Source organism: Podarcis erhardii (assembly GCF_964252035.2).
Source record: "Podarcis erhardii genome assembly, chromosome: 1".
NCBI classification, from domain to species: Eukaryota; Metazoa; Chordata; class Lepidosauria; order Squamata; family Lacertidae; genus Podarcis; species Podarcis erhardii.
In genome coordinates this window covers 127,938,301-127,954,211 of record NC_138497.1, presented here as the reverse complement: position 1 = coordinate 127,954,211, position 15,911 = coordinate 127,938,301, and the positions used below count along the sequence as shown (strand labels likewise).

Sequence of the window (15,911 nt, the reverse complement as noted above, 5' to 3'; positions counted from 1 at the left end):
GAATTTTGAGGCTGTGGATAGTTTATGTTGTTTTGGACCAATTTCCCAAGCAGTGATCGAAAACAGATTACAATAACAATTATACAGTCAGAAGATGCAATATCCATTTCTGTTTTAATTGGGTGAAAGAATAATAAAAACATCATTAAGAAAAATGAGATGGACCTGTCACATAGTCTACCAATTTTTAGACTTTGAGAAAATACAGAGTAACTGAACTGGTGTTTAGTTTACTTCATCTTGTTAGCTAAAATCTGTATTTATGGTGGAAAATATGCGACTTGTGCTCACAGACATGGACAAGTTTTTAGTAACTGCTGTTATTAAGATTTTAAAGTAGAGGTGAAATAATTGGGCTTATGCCTTTTAAATTCAGTGAGAGGAAGCACTTCCTGTTGCCAGTTTAATTCCCCCTCCCCTTTGTTCATTACAACTTGATTCGTTTGTCATCTGCCAGCTTTATGAAATGGAAGGAATATCTGAGTAGTGGAGACAGTGAAGTTTTCCCCCCAAAATGTGTCTTGGATCCTAACTTTTGTTCCATGAATGGAAAATAATTCACATTCATGGAACAGGGCTATTCTGCCTTACCCATCCCTCCGAAGACCCCAGGTCCCTGAAAATATGCTCCTGGTTGTTGGATGGTACAGGATTTGGTGCAGCAAGCTACAGATGGATGGAGAGTTCATAAAAACTTATCCTTATTACACAAACAGAGGAGCAACTAAGATGTAAACCATTGTACACTTTTCTCAGCTCTTTGTCCTAATTCATGCAGCTACTTTTTGTGCTCCATCTCCCCACCCCACCACTGCAATCTTTCTCTCCATGAATGTACAGTGTGAAAGCTGTTGTCTGAGTGGCGTCAGTTCCCAGTTTAATGGCCCCAGTTCCCAGTTTAGTATGCTATTGCAAACTGTTGAAGTACTGAAGCTGGGCCTGCCTGTCGTGTAGCATTCAGCTGACCTCTTCACCTGCATTTTTCCTCTGTGGGGATAAAAGAAAAGCTCTCAGAGTGGTGACTATAAACAAGTCCTGCATCTAGATCAACTGAATTAATAATTAGAGATAAAGTAAGTTCCCTGGCAAACTGTAAGCTTTGTTATGAAGTTATTTGCAAACTTCCCAGTACAGTGGGTGTGCTTGCTTATTTCAGAGCTTTCCAAATTTTTCATGTTGGTGAAACATTTATTAGACATGCATCATTTCATAACATAGTAATTCAGTTTTACTAGCAAACCAAAGGTTAGACTAACCCTTTTCCAGCTTCAGAAGGAGCAAGGGGAACGTTCGTGCAACACACCTACACACTGCAGCCGACAGACAAATGTGTCTCGACAGACAGTTTGGAAAGCTTTGGTTTATTTGTTTGTTGAACTCTGTAAGCCCTTAGAACTGACATGATCCTCCCCAGTCTCTTAAAAATAGTATTTGCCAAACTGTACATCAGAAAATTGTAATACGTGCAATATTCAATTATGATACAATAATTTACCAATATCATACAGCGTAACAAAAGTGTTGTGGTGGAAATAAATGGTGATTATTTCTGATAAAATAGGAAAAATGAATGATATTAGAGCTACCTTATTACTAACAGATTCTATTAATATCACATAAGGATGTAGTGCATCTTGTACTTTGTTGTACTTCGTTATTCTAATACAAAATAAAAAGGCTCAGTTTCTCTTTAAATGTACAACTTTCTGCCTGCTTTCTCTGACTTTTGCTGTGTTTTCGTTTGGACATGCATACTGTACCCAACTTCTTATAAACTATTAATCAAGATTCAGATCAATAGCGTTTGCTTTTCTCCTAAGAGATTGCCATACATGTTGCTTTTGAGAGATGAGTCTTTTATATTCCAATACTATCCCTTTTGAAATTACAAGAGGATCATTTGTAATGTTATATCCAGTAGTATTTTGGATTTCTTTTATTGTCAAATTTCAATGTATTAGTCTAGGGCAGGGGTCTGCAACCCGCGGCTCCGGATCCGCATGTGGCTCTTTTACACCTTTGCCGCGGCTCCGGGGCGGATACTAGCGAGGGGAGGAGGCGCATTGTGCGCCCTGACACTCTCCACTGTGGCGGGCGCTGTACTGGCTGTGACGTAGCATGGGGGCGGTGCATGCGTTAGTCACGCACCGTCCCGACGTCACCTTCCCGCCCGCTACATTGTAAGGGGCATGTATGCTGGTCACTGTTTTGAAGGGGAGTGAAGAACACACACACACAAAAAAGGTAACTTGTTAATTTAACGTTTATTTCTATGAGGAGGAGTAATTCTGAGGGGTCAAACAAAGAAATAATAAAAAGTGACAAAAAAAGTTATTTTTATAATGACGAGTTTTGTGGCTCCCAGTTTTTTTTCCTTCGGAAATGGGTCCAAGTGGCTCTTTTTGTCTTAAAGGTTGCAGACCCCTGGTCTAGGGGTATGTCCGAAAATGTAAAAAATTGCCCTCAAAGCCCTAGAATGTCAACATTTATCACTGACATTTGGGGATATTGTGCTTAATTGTGTTGGTGTAAATACTAACTAAATTATAATGTGTGGAAATTCCCCTGAAAGTTTATAAGCATTTTCCCAGATCCATTTTCAGATTTCCTGTTGCATTTCTTTTGCAAGATCCATTTTGTTTGATCTGAATTTATTATTGGTTCCAAATTAGCTTGAATTTTATCCATACAACCTAATGCATTGTTTGATTGCCCAGAATTATTATTTCAAGCTCCTTGCAGTCTCACAATGAACCATATATTACTAGTGATTGCGTAATTATGTATTTGACTTGGGAGATATTGAAAGGTGAGGTATATGCTGATTTCTTCCTGAACTGACTTTTAAGTGTTCCTGCCACTTAGAAAAATGGTGCCATGAGAGGGCAAGATTAGGAAGAAAGGAGCCTTCCCATTTGGATATTTAGACTGCAGAATATACAGTGGCTCAGAATATGATTTAGTGTAGTGTTCCTTGGTTCCTAAACTGGCAGAGTATAGAACCATATTTTACTTGTGATGTAAAATGAGGCCTTTCAGACTACCAATTTCCTTGTACAGTAATCCAAGATCTTTATAGCACAGTTCAGGTGGAGACTAGGCAGAAATAAAAGCAGGTTGTATAGTAGGAAGGTGATCTCATGGAACATTTATCCTTACATTTCAGGCTAGGAGCTTCTGGAGTCTACTAACAGAATTGTTAGTATATTGTGCAGATGATTCAAATCATAATGGCAGTACTTTGTGAGCAAACTAGTCACAGTAAATTTGAGGATATTTCTACAAGCAACAGCAATATGCACACACCAGCAAATTGATTTTCTTAATATTCATGTACATATCCTAGTTCGCAATATGTATGTTGCTGTTCATTCAGCTTGCATAGAACTGAAAGGTAATAATACTTCAAATTCTTTGATGAAAAGTTAACTAATAAACCTTTGTTTGCAAATTCAAGGACTCTCAAAAGTTAAATGAACATGGTGTGAAATGAATATTATTAACATCTGTTATTGCAAGACCATTCTACCTATAGGGAAAATAGGGTAATAGTCTTGGAAATTGATTACAGTATAGTAGCTGCCATATAATATCTGGCTTTTTTTTTTTTGCATTTTGGGTAAGTAGACATAGAATATAGTGAATGATAGGCAAATACAGAGATGTATGTTTGAAGTAAAAAATTTTTTAAATATAAATTCTTCAGGATACCATCAACATGCAGGGCTAAGACCCACCTTGTTAAAGTATACAAGAGTGCCCCTGAATGAGGATTTATTTTTTATATGCATCGGACTCGATAAACTTCTGTGCACCTGGAGGCTTCCTCCCTTCTTTTTCTGTTCTTGATGCCTTCCCATGTTTCCCTTTTTCTCTATTAGGTAAATATAACCTAGTTTACATATGTATAACTGAATTGTGCCAAGGCAGCCATAAGCTTGGGAGCAATGGTGAAAGGAGAGCAAGAAGAAATAAAGAATTATTTTCCAACCTAGGGCCAGACCCTGGTAACCATGCAGTTCAGAGGGCTTAGAAGCAACTCAAAGGACAAAGCAAAATAATTAGTATTTGGAATATATTAATAGGGTTGGTTTATATGTAATAACAAAACCGCTTTGAGATTTTTTTATTTAAAATATAAAGCGGTATAGAAATGAAATGGGGGGGGGGAATCGTAGTATGGCATTAAGTGATCGAGCTCTATGCTTGTGTGCTTCTTTCTTCCCTTGGATAGGTTGCCCAACTTTGGATGTAATGGCAGACTCTGGTTTGACACTAAATTGGAACCGAGGGAGAAAATTGGAGTATGTAAAGAGAGAAGGGGACACATGTGCTAAGGCCAATGATGTGGGTTTTCTGGGAATTTTTGGATAGAGAAAAATCCCAGAAAACCTTTCTTTTCAAATTAATATAATTAATGTAATTTGCACCATAAGTTTTTTAGTTTGCATCATAATTTTTTCTGATGCCCTAGAGCATGAACTAATTTAGCATGTTTATTTTACTTGTATTCAGTAAACAAAGCTAAAAACTTTGAAACGGCCAAACTTGCCTGCGCTTTATTTGAAGTTGGCACCCATTGATTGTTACTAATGAATTTATAAAACAGAATAAAGCACTGGATAGTTGCCATATGTCCTCTTTTTTTCTGGACACCTCTTTTTCAGGATTAAAATTTCTGTCCGGGAGGATTTTTAAAATTTGGCAGATTGTCCAGGTTTTTTTATTTGGGTTTTTTGTTTGTTTACAATATCCCAATAATTTGTTAAAATAGAAACAAATTTAAAAGCCCCATGTATCGTGCTCCCACCCCTTGTTTTTCATGAATGGAACAGGAGAACTCTGCTGCATGTCTGCACCCTTCTTCCCAGGGCCAATGAAGAACAGCGGCTGTAGGCCAGTGTTGTGGTCACATGGGCGTTTGTAATTGCGGCACCCACGGCTCTACTCTGGCAGGCTCGTTAAAGTTAAGAACATTGCTACTAATAATATACCACAGTTTCTATAGCCTACATATAGTAGGGGTATTTAAAATGAGAGTCATCATAGCAATCCGTTGTTAAACGTAGAAGTCTGTAAATATGTTCTCCTTTTTCAAAGTATAGCAACCCTAGCACTGGAAAATCTTCCCCTCCACATTTCTGTCTATAGCCTAATGATCAAGCTCTGTAGCCATCAAGCTATGACTGTACCAACATGCTCCAAATCATGCTTTATTGTTGCATTTAAAATGGCCTACAGTGCTCTAAATTAAGAGTGCTTCCCTTCATCACTTCACTTACATTTCCTTCTCATGAGCTATATGCCTTCATTAGGTTCTGTTTTACTTCTGGGTGCTATGTCATCATTGGTCAAATACAATCAAGTATTTAAAGCAGGAGTGTTTTTAGAAGTCCTTAATTGTTTTTAAATATGTTTTTATTTTATTTTTACTTGTACTGTTTTACCACCATGTTTTCCCATTGTGTGCTCTTTTGGGAAGAAAGACAGGATAGAAGTTTAATAAAAATAAAATAAAATACCCTTAGTTTTGGAGCCTGAACAAGCCCCCTCAGCTAAATTTTCTGCCTCCCATCCCAATTTTAGTGGCAGTGAGAAAAAGTTATTTTTAAAAGTAGACACAGTGGTAGGGTGTGCTAATCTCAGGGCCCTAATGCAGTTGTAAATCTCTCCCTCCCTCAGATTGATTGAGTAAATTGCCCCCTCAGCTGATTTGCACAGGATTGTGTCCCTGTGTGTATGTTTACCTGTGTGTGAGTTTGTGTGTGACCATACCCACCCCTTGCATGTGGCACCCAGAGGGTTGGTCAGAGACTAATGTTGTTCTTAGACTAAAAAAGATTAGCTACCCCTGATTGAAATCACCATTTAAAAATAATTATTACAAAGGATATGAGTTGCAAAACCAAATAAAGTTGATTGTTTTGGAACAATGAAATTAAATTTCTATACTTTTGTACTCAACCATTATTTACATTTTTTGTAGCAAATAGATCTTGGTTTTTATTAGAATGGTAGGAGATACTTAAACAGCTGCAATTTTATTTCAACTGAAATTCAGCTAACAAAGCACACAACATCCATAAAAGGCTTCAGTTTTTAAATGTGATAGTGTCTTAAGGCATAGAGCAGAGGGTGCCTGCTGCTAAACAAAGTGTGTATACATGTATACATACCCAGATTCCTGCGGGTATGGAAAGCAAGGGGCCCTTAATCTTGCCTTTGTTGAGGTCATATCATGTTAAAAATAAATAATTAGGTACCAATGATATGAGAGCATTGTGACCTCATGGATTATTTACACAAGATAAAATACCACCAAACTACAGTACATCATGAGCAACACTCTTGAACTTGGGTTAGCAGGCCCCCATAGAAGACAAGGATGAAAAGAATGTGTGTGGGGTGTTGTGTGTGAATTGTGGGACCTGGGTTGGTGAAGAGGGGAATTTCCATTTCAGTTGCTTTGGAAGGAGGAGCAGGGATGCTAGCTATCGCTCTTGAGCTTCCTGCGAAGTTGAGAGGGCTTTGATCAGTGGACTGGGGAGGCTGTTGCAGTCCTGCTGCCTGGAACCAGGTGCCACCTTTGCAGATGGGAGCAGACCCATCCACCCTGGTGGAGTGCGCACTTGAAAACTCAACATTCCCACAAGGCAAGAGAGCCTGCAAACGTGTCATAAGGTAAAGGTAAAGGCACCCCTGACCATTAGGTCCAGTCGTGACCGACTCTGGGGTTGCGCGCTCATCTCGCTCTATAGGCCGAGGGAGCCAGCGTTTGTCTGCAGACAGCTTCCGGGTCAGGTGGCCAGCACAACTAAGCCGCTTTTGGCGAACCAGTGCAGCACACAGAAATGCCGTTTACGTTCCCGCCGGAACTTGCACTTTGACATGCTTTCGAACTGCTAGGTTGGCAGGAGCAGTGACCGAACAATGGGAGCTCATCCTGTCGCGGGGATTTGAACCGCCGACCTTCTGATCGGCAAGTCCTAGTCTCTGTGGTTTAACCCACAGCGCCACACGTGTCATACCTTGTCTTTAAAAGCTTGGCAGGAGGGATGGAGAAACTTGGTGGGCCATCTTTGTCATTTCCCTGCAGTTTTGAACTTTCTGCCTTCCTCCTGAGTGCACTGTGTCTGCTGCTGAGCTTGTGCCATCACTTGCCTGAATTATGATCTATTTGTTTTGATCTTTCAGGTAAAACATCTGTGTCTGGATTTGTTGGGTGGGAGCCAGGACGTAGTATTTGCCTGGGCAGTTTGGTAGTTCAGTCCCCCAGATTGTCCACTTGTTGTTGGACTACAGCTCCTATCTTCCCTGACCATTGGCCATGCTGGCTGGAGATGATGGGAATTTTAGTCCAACAATACCTGTAGTGCCAAAGGTTTTTCCAACCCTGCAATATAATATATTGTATAGTAGAAAAACCTGCTAATAATAATAATTCACTAAACTTGCCTTTTAAAATCAACAGGGTTTTCTAGTCTCTTAAGATGTGAATACAGTAGTTTCTTCACTTTTCTTCCTTTTGGAAAAAGCTTTTACTGTAAACTTACATATGATGACATCCTAATATTTCAGTACAAGGTCTATTTGTAGTTTCACTTTTAAGACATTGTAACGTGACCATTAAAATTAATTGTGGGTGAAATCTGGCATAGAAATTGGCATTTAAAAATTATAGCTGTGCAGGGAATTCTCTTTAATTCTCTCACCCTGAACCATTTTTTAAAATGCCACAGGCATCAAAAGCACTAGTATGTATTAAATAGGTGGTTTTATAAAAACATCTAAGGTACTAGTTCTAAAATGGCGTCACTCTTTTGAAGTGAAATATTAGTATATTTTCCATTAGTTCATGTTATTATATATAGTAGTGTGGGATATTTGTAAAACAACAAATGAAATGGCTAAGTTGTATTAAGAAATAACTAAGTTATGTTATGTTTTGTTTTTTAATATGCATTTTTTTCAGAGCCACAGCCTGCCTTTAACATAAATGGAAAAGTTGGTTTTGACAGGGTTTTTTTTTCTCCTGGTAAGGAATTACATCTTCAGAGGAAAATAAAGATAGTAGCAATATGTATGCTATCTTTTCTTTAAAATGATGTATTTTATCTAAAGTTGTAGCTCAGCTGATTGTAAGGCTTCTGTTAGCAGATTGGGGTGGCATGCAATTTTTAGCAATTTCCTCTGCCCCCAGATTTTGTTTTGGAGCATCTTGCAACCTTCTGGAGTTGGGGAGGGAAGTATGGAGGGCTGTAGGTGGGAGACATATTGCTGAATATTGCTTCCATCTCTGTTCCGCTGATGAACATACATACATACATACTTTTATTTACTTTTATTTACGGCTATTAGCCCATAAAATATGTACAAACATAAAAGCACAGAAGCATAAAAACCAATACATCTAACAACAGAAGGGGAACACCACGATGCAAGGGTGGGTCATTGAGCAGTGACAAATAACAGGTTGGGGCCCGGAAAGATCCAAGGGACGGTTCACAGAAAAAGGAGAACTGGAGACGGGATCCGTCATGCACTCTCATCATAACTGTCCGATTAGTTTCCGCTGATGGAAGTCATACTATCAACTGAGTGGAACTATTGGATATAGAGTATTTTCCTCTCTCTCTCTCTCTCTCTCTCTCTCTCTCTCTCTCACACACACTCACACACACACACACACACACAGAGAGAGAGAGAGAGAGAAAGAGAAAGAGAGAGAGAGGATGGGTGAGGGGAAGGAAGAGAGTGAGCTAGTACTGTAACAAGATTTGTTGCACTAGTCATGTGGAAAAAATAATGAGTATGTGTTTTCTCAGATACTGAAGTATGTGTTGGACAGTACAGTATCTTAAAGAGCAGCAACTTTTCAGTTTGTGAACCATTTGTCTATGAGCTTGCTTTTTTAAAAGAGCTATGGCTTGTCTGTGAGGTTGATTAGCTTGAAACAGCTGAACATTGCTGTTGCTTTTGATCAGGAATGAAAAAATTAGGAAAACTGAGACTATCATTTACAGTGTTGTCACTTTCTTACTATGCAGTGCTATGCATGACTGTCTACTTGTGGTGGACAATGCAATTGTGATCATGAGGCAATAACTCTTCTCCATTTGGCTCTTACAGGTTCTTTGCTTTTATCTTTGTGGTAGAAAATATATGAATCTTAATAATAATAGAAGATAAGAGTTAATCATTTTACACTGAATTTTCTCTTTATCCTAGGAAATAGTGTTTTTTCACTAACAAGTGCCATCCTATTGTCTTACCTTTTTTTGTCCATTTTGTTTTGGTACTTACTGAGTTGTTTTGTGTTTTTCTTTGCTTTTACAGTACGGGGGGGGGGGGGACCAAAGGGAGAAAAAGCAAATCGCATTGGATAAATGAGCTTTACTCCCAGGTTTATAGGACTGCAATATCAGGCTACTGGACAAAATGAATTATTACTTGCCTTGGATTTTGGCTGCTTCTCATAACTACGCATACACTAAAGATACTAGAAATAAAAACATTCCCCCCATTTCAGTTACATTAAAGTTACAATTGTAGACTCACTTATTTGGGAATAAGTCCCACTAAATGAATTGTGGCTTAATTCTGAGTAAACATGTACAGAATTGCACTGAAAGTGTATTTTTTTAAAAGGAGTAAAACCTGAATGTAGCCAACTACATTAATGTCTATTTCTCATCCAACTAAAGCCATGACCTCTCTGTCAAACCCATTGGACTCTGTGGATACAACACCTAGACACATAGGATTACATTGCTCAGTCATTTCTCCATCTTCACCTCTGGCCTATATGTATTCAGTGAGAATGACAGGCTCTAAGGGTGTATTGAGAAGTTTCTATATGCCCTCTATTGCCCCCTCCAGCCCTCTTATCTACTTAGTGCAGGTTAGTCAGTTCTTTTACCCTCTCTGATTCTGGTTTAGACACCAGATGACTATATTTCCCCCCCAGAAGTAAACAGGAAAATCATCATTTCCTGAGATGTGGAGCCTGTTGTATCCCCTTTATTCCTATGCTCTCCCAATCTACCTTTGGCTTGTGATTATCTTTTTGTGTTGGCTTTTATAGACAGAAGAGTCTTTAGAAAACACATATCATTTGTTTCAACTTGAAACTTGTTCAAATAATATGACAACCATATTAATTTGCCAGTTGATAAATAACTTGTTCATATTACAGATTGTTGACCCAAATAATTTTGTAATGTGGTTGTTGTGTAGTGCAGTCCTATCCATGACTACTCAGAAATATGCTATGTTGAGTTCAGTGGGACTAATGTCATGTGTCAAAATGTGGATCAGCATTGCAGTGGACTGCCAGTACAATCTCTGGCTATTGTATTTCTAGAGCAAAGGGTAGGTATGATTTAATGGAAAACACATGATTTTGACCTTCAGAATTCCTATGAGAAAAATGATAAGGAATGATAACTTACTCAATAGATGACAGGAGTGGGTGCCTGGCCCCTTCATGGGGAATTTTGTGGGTGCTCAGGCACTCAGAGCTTCAGGGAGTTGGCACCTATGATAGATCAGGAAAGCTTTTGGGCAATTATTTAAGGAAGCCACACTGGTGATGGTGCTGTTAGTTGAGGCATCTTCAGGTTCTGCTCCTATTCCAAACCGAGACCCTGTTACAAATTCTTGTTGTTAACATCTCTTCTCTTTAGGCAAACATTTCCACTTCTGTATTTGTCTTAAATTACATTGGTATTACACATAATTTTAGAATTGGGTACAAGTGTGTGTGTGTGTGTACACACACACACACACACACACACACACACACACACTCCAAATCTTTTAAAAATCAAAACAAACACCCTCCTCTTTTGCATTTGTTTTTGTTTGTTTGGACTGGATTGTCTAAGCTGTATGTCTTCCTAGATCTTTTCGGTCAGACTTCGGTCAGATCTTTTCGGTCAGACAATTTTTTGGGGTCTTAACTTATCTTCCTTGTGGGAACTCGTATCAGTGCAACATTAATAATCACTGCTGTAGGTGAGTGTGTAGAAACTATTATGCACAATTGCATGTGGAGATCTGTGGTTTGTGTCAGTAATGAAAGACCAAGAGTAGAAGAGGAACCAGTCAGGACCTCTTCAACCTCCTCCTGAAACCATACACTTGGGACTAGCATTTGAACTAGGTAGCAGCCCTTCCTGAGGTCTATTTCTCCCAACCTGATTTGAGAAGGCAAAGCAATGGGGTTACAGTCACCCTCAGATCAGTGAAAGACCCCTGCCAGACATTCAACCCACCCAGATCTTTGCAGATCCTGCCTCAGGATCCTACCATTTCCTCCTCCATCCCTGAAGGACTGTGCCCCCTCCCTGCTAGGAGCTACAGAAAACAACTGACCTAAGTGTAACTTCTATAGTTACAAGCTTTTCTCTTGTGGTTCTGATAAATGTCCATACATTTAAATGTAAATGTACAGAACTATAAAGGTAAAGGTAAAGGGACCCCTGACCGTTAAGTCCAGTTGCAGATGACTCTGGGGTTGCGGCGCTCATCTCGCTTTACTGGCCGAGGGAGCTGGCATTTGTCTGCAGACAGTTTTTTTCTGGGTCATGTGGCCAGCATGACTAAGCCGTTTCTGGTGAAACAAGAGCAGCACACAGAAATGCCATTTACCTTCCTGCTGGAGCGGTACCTATTTATCTACTTGCACTTTGACACGCTTTCGAACTGCTAGGTTGGCAGGAGGTACAGAACTATAGGCTTCAACATAGTAACAGCAAAATTTTCTGTTACAAAAATGTGAAATGGGCACCAGCTCCTGGGGATGGAGCCCTTTTGGCCCCCTGAATATTTTTGGTGTGGGGGCTACCCCCATGTCCAAAAAGTGTGGAGGTAAAGTGTGGAGCCAAGCACAGTGTGGCTCCAGTGGACGGCTCTTCCTCCTCCTCCTGAAGAGGAGAAGGAGAGTGGAAGTGGCCTTCTACTGGTAGTGCCAGGAGGTGGTGGAGGAGGAGCTGCCGGCCATTGAAGTCATGTGCTCCCCTCCCCCCCGTTCAGCTTCTCCCCAAGCTCCTCCCAATGTCCTGATGTCAGGTGTGCAACACTGACTCCCTCCCAATGGCCCTCACAAGCTGGTGCCTCTGATGTGAAAAGTTTGCTGGATCTGAAGTACTGTAGAGCTTGGACAATCCAGTTCATTTGAGTGGCCATTAGAGTACTGCTGTATTAGGAAGCTGGGACAGGCTTTGTACTGAGAACCAATTCTTTTTATCTAGTTTCTAGACTCTTTCCCAGATGTAATTGGGTACAAGGTAATATCCTGATGATGAGTCTGAGCAAATGTAGTCAGTGCTCATTTAATGTTTGGAATTCCATTTTTATAGTCTGCATATTCTGAATATAATGTTAAACTGTGATTAAATAGCAATGGAAATGGAAGCTTTTGATGTTCTCACAACTGCACCAGAGGAGAGGGGTTAGATAGTACATGAGCCCAAGACTCATACTGCAGTAACCAGTAATTTTCACTTTTTGTACAAAGGGGATGTAGACTAGTGTTTCCCAACCTTGTGCCTCCAGCTGTTTTTGAACTACAACTCCCATCATCCCTGACTAACAAGACCAGTGGCAAGGGATGATGGGAATTGTAGTCCAAAAACAGCTGGAGGCAATATATAACAAACTATATTTAATCGGGTACAGTAAAGTTTTGTGATACAAAAAGAAAAAGCAAGTGGAATTTAAAGTTTGTTCAGAAGCAAGTTTCACGGAGCTTAGTGAGATTTATTCTAAGTAAATCTGCAAAGCTTAATAATTTTTTTTTGTATGCATGATGAATGTCAATGTTCAGTCACTATGTTGATAACATTCTACTGATACTATGTTTCTTCTAATATGCTTTGTTGAATTAATTATAAAGGGAAAGGGTTGATACTAATAACACTTGGAGAACACAACTACATAGAATTACTCAATAAGATCATGCCAGTGTTAAGCATATTTAAGTTCCGTTGATTTTAGTGGGAGAGCTAGAGATATGCTTAGCTTTCTTTCCTGTTGTCCTCTGTTAAAAGCTAACTTTGGCTGGATTACATACTCATATGTGAAATTTGGCCTTGTTTATAATAGGAAAAGGGATGCGGTTGGCACTGTGGGTTAAACCACAGAGCCTAGGGCTTGCCAATCAGAAGGTCAGCGGTTTGAATCCCCGCGACGGGGTGAGCTCCCATTGCTCGGTCCCTGCTCCTGCCAACCTAGCAGTTCGAAAGCACTGCAAAGTGCAAGTAGATAAATAGGTACCCCTCCGGTAGGAAGGTAAACGGCGTTTCCGTGTGCTGCTCTGGTTCGCCAGAAGCGGCTTAGTCATGCTGGCCACATGACCTGGAACCTGTACGCTGCTCCCTAGGCTAGTAAAGCGAGATGAGCACCGCAACCCCAGAGTTATCCGTGACTGGACCTAACGGTCAGGGGTCCATTTACCTTTACTATAATAGGAAAAGATTTGTTTTCTAGACAAATTACTTTTCCTTCCCCTGCTTTTAAAAACTTTTTTCCTGGATGTGGGAGGACTAGCAAAAAATATTTACTACATCATCATACAATCCCAATTTTTAATAATTTTGATGGGCTTCATTTGCTGTAATACTGCACTGTTAGAATGAACCAAGCTTTTGTATGGGAGTAAGTGACACTTATTAGAGTGCAAAACGTATTTATTTTGAAATAGATTTTAATCTGGCAAGAAATAATTATGTTGTTCTCTACTTTCATCTGCTGATTTTCATATTGAATTAGGAGAGCAGGCAACCTCTCATGCCATAGGGCTAAAGGTGGGAGTACAAATATGATATATTGCAATGACAGAACAAAGGAGCATTGCCTAATTAGTTGCTCTTCTTGTGAGGTTCTCAAATCAGCATTGTGAGCATCTCCATTCCAAATGAAGGTAGCATCTCATGGTTCAATACTTTTCACTGGCCATTTTACTAGCATGAAGCTACAGTATATCTTCATGCAGCAGAAGTAAGGGAGCCATTGACCAAGCTTTATAATGCGTGGCTGGAAATTTCTTTTTTAGAAACTGACCAGTGTTTGTGACAAACCACCGCAATCTCAGATGGGGGGAAAGTGGATTGAAACACTGACCCAGTCTTTCCCACATCTGTGGGAGGATGAGAAGAGCGGGGAAAGTGTGTAAGCCTGAGGCTTCACTTCATTTTGTTCCAGCACATGTAAGTTGTGCTGCCATTGTGTTATGTGTACAGCCCATTCTCTGTTTACCTCCTTTTTTTCTGCCTATCCCCCCTTCATTTGCTCTGTTATCCAACTCTCTTTACATGCTAGAGTGCTTTCTTTCTTTCCCCACCCCTTTTTTCAGTACACCTTTTCTAGTCATCTTGTTCTGTGTGTTCTCCACTATTTCTGCTTCTTCTCTCTAAGTTTGGTGGCAGCACTACACAAGACTTGCTCTCTCAGATGTACCTCAGTGCCTGAGATACATGTGGGTTGTGGGTTGTGCAGCATAGTTGACTGCAACAAACTGGAAAAAACTGGTGCCAACTTCAGGAGGAGCCATTGAATCCAGTGAGAGGAGAAGCAATGCAAATATAGTGATGCAGACATTCTTATATTTTCAGGTTTTTATGAGCTTGAGAGAGCTTATATATTTCTAGAAAGAGGTGGGAAAGAACAGCAAACCATGGGTAGTTGGAATTCCCTAGGAGGCAGCAAATGTCAAAGAGGAGACTGCAGTTGGCCGTGCACCTTATGTTGTGCAGGCCTGTGCTCAAGGCTGGGAGATTGCTTAACAAAATAACCTCTGGTGGGTCCCTTCTGATCCTGGCGAGCTCCTGGCTGTGTAGTTACTTGGTGACAGCAAGAATAGACAGCCATTTAAATTCCCTACAAGTGCTTTATTGGAGTTAATGTGGGAAATTTTTAAAATATCTGTTTGCTGTAGCTGCTGCCAGACACAGATGCCCTGGGGTGACACAAGTTCTGACTGGCCCTGGGTACCAGTTGCTAATTCCTGTGTTAAGGCATTGGAAAGCCTGAGCTCATGTCCTGTTTCAGGAATATATTTTGTGGGTATTTTTAGCTAATTCAGTTTTAATTCCCTATATGTAAAATAGGAAAATTAGTGGTGTATATAATTGGATTGTTCTGAAGATGAGTTTTTCAGGATTGAAAAGCACTTTTACACAATTAAAAACTATAGACATGATGAATAATATACTTGATTTATGGTAAACTGGACCTAGGAAGTTAGTGGTTAGAGCAAAGTGATAATGATTATAATGTGCTTGATGATTTATTTGAAACAACTCAATGACATAATCCCCTTCTGAAGACCTTTTCATAATCTATTTATTAATCTTTAATAAATGTTGAAGGATTTTTGTGTGTGCTTTGTTAGCAAAGAGAGAAAAAGAACTATTTCATGTAGTTCACAGTTATTCTGTGGTGGTGATTCCTATAAGCTTGGCCTTGTGTACTTGAAAAACCACCTGATTCCCTATAAGCCTACTTGACTGTTCAGACCCTCTTGGAAGGGGCTCCTCAGAGTGTCTCTGTCTTTTTGAAGGTGGCAATGTAGTCTTCTCAGTTGTTGTACCTTTGTATCTTTGGAGCTTCCTGCCCCTATTGGTTTGTCAAGTGCCCACCCTAGCTGCTGCTAACCAACACTTTAAAACATTTCTATTCTTTCTAGATTTTAATGCAATTTGATCTTATGGCTGTTTGAACTGATTTCTTGTTTATTGTTCTGCTTTTGTATAATTTTAATAGATATGTCTAAAAACGTTTTTAGCTGCCTTGGGAGTCCTTGACTGAGAGGTGGGATAAGACTATTTCAATTTGGTGATGAACACTAGCTTAGATTGCTTTTTTAAATGGTTAGACAAATCCATAGATATTAGGTCTGCTAGCTAAGT

The 15,911-nt window shown here is 39.7% G+C and overlaps 1 protein-coding gene across 2 annotated transcripts in view; it reads left to right on the top strand.

Moving 5' to 3' along the window:
* Window positions 1–15,911, top strand: part of SATB2 (SATB homeobox 2) — a 127,773-nt gene that overhangs the window by 11,559 nt on the left and 100,303 nt on the right. The window lies entirely within an intron of this gene.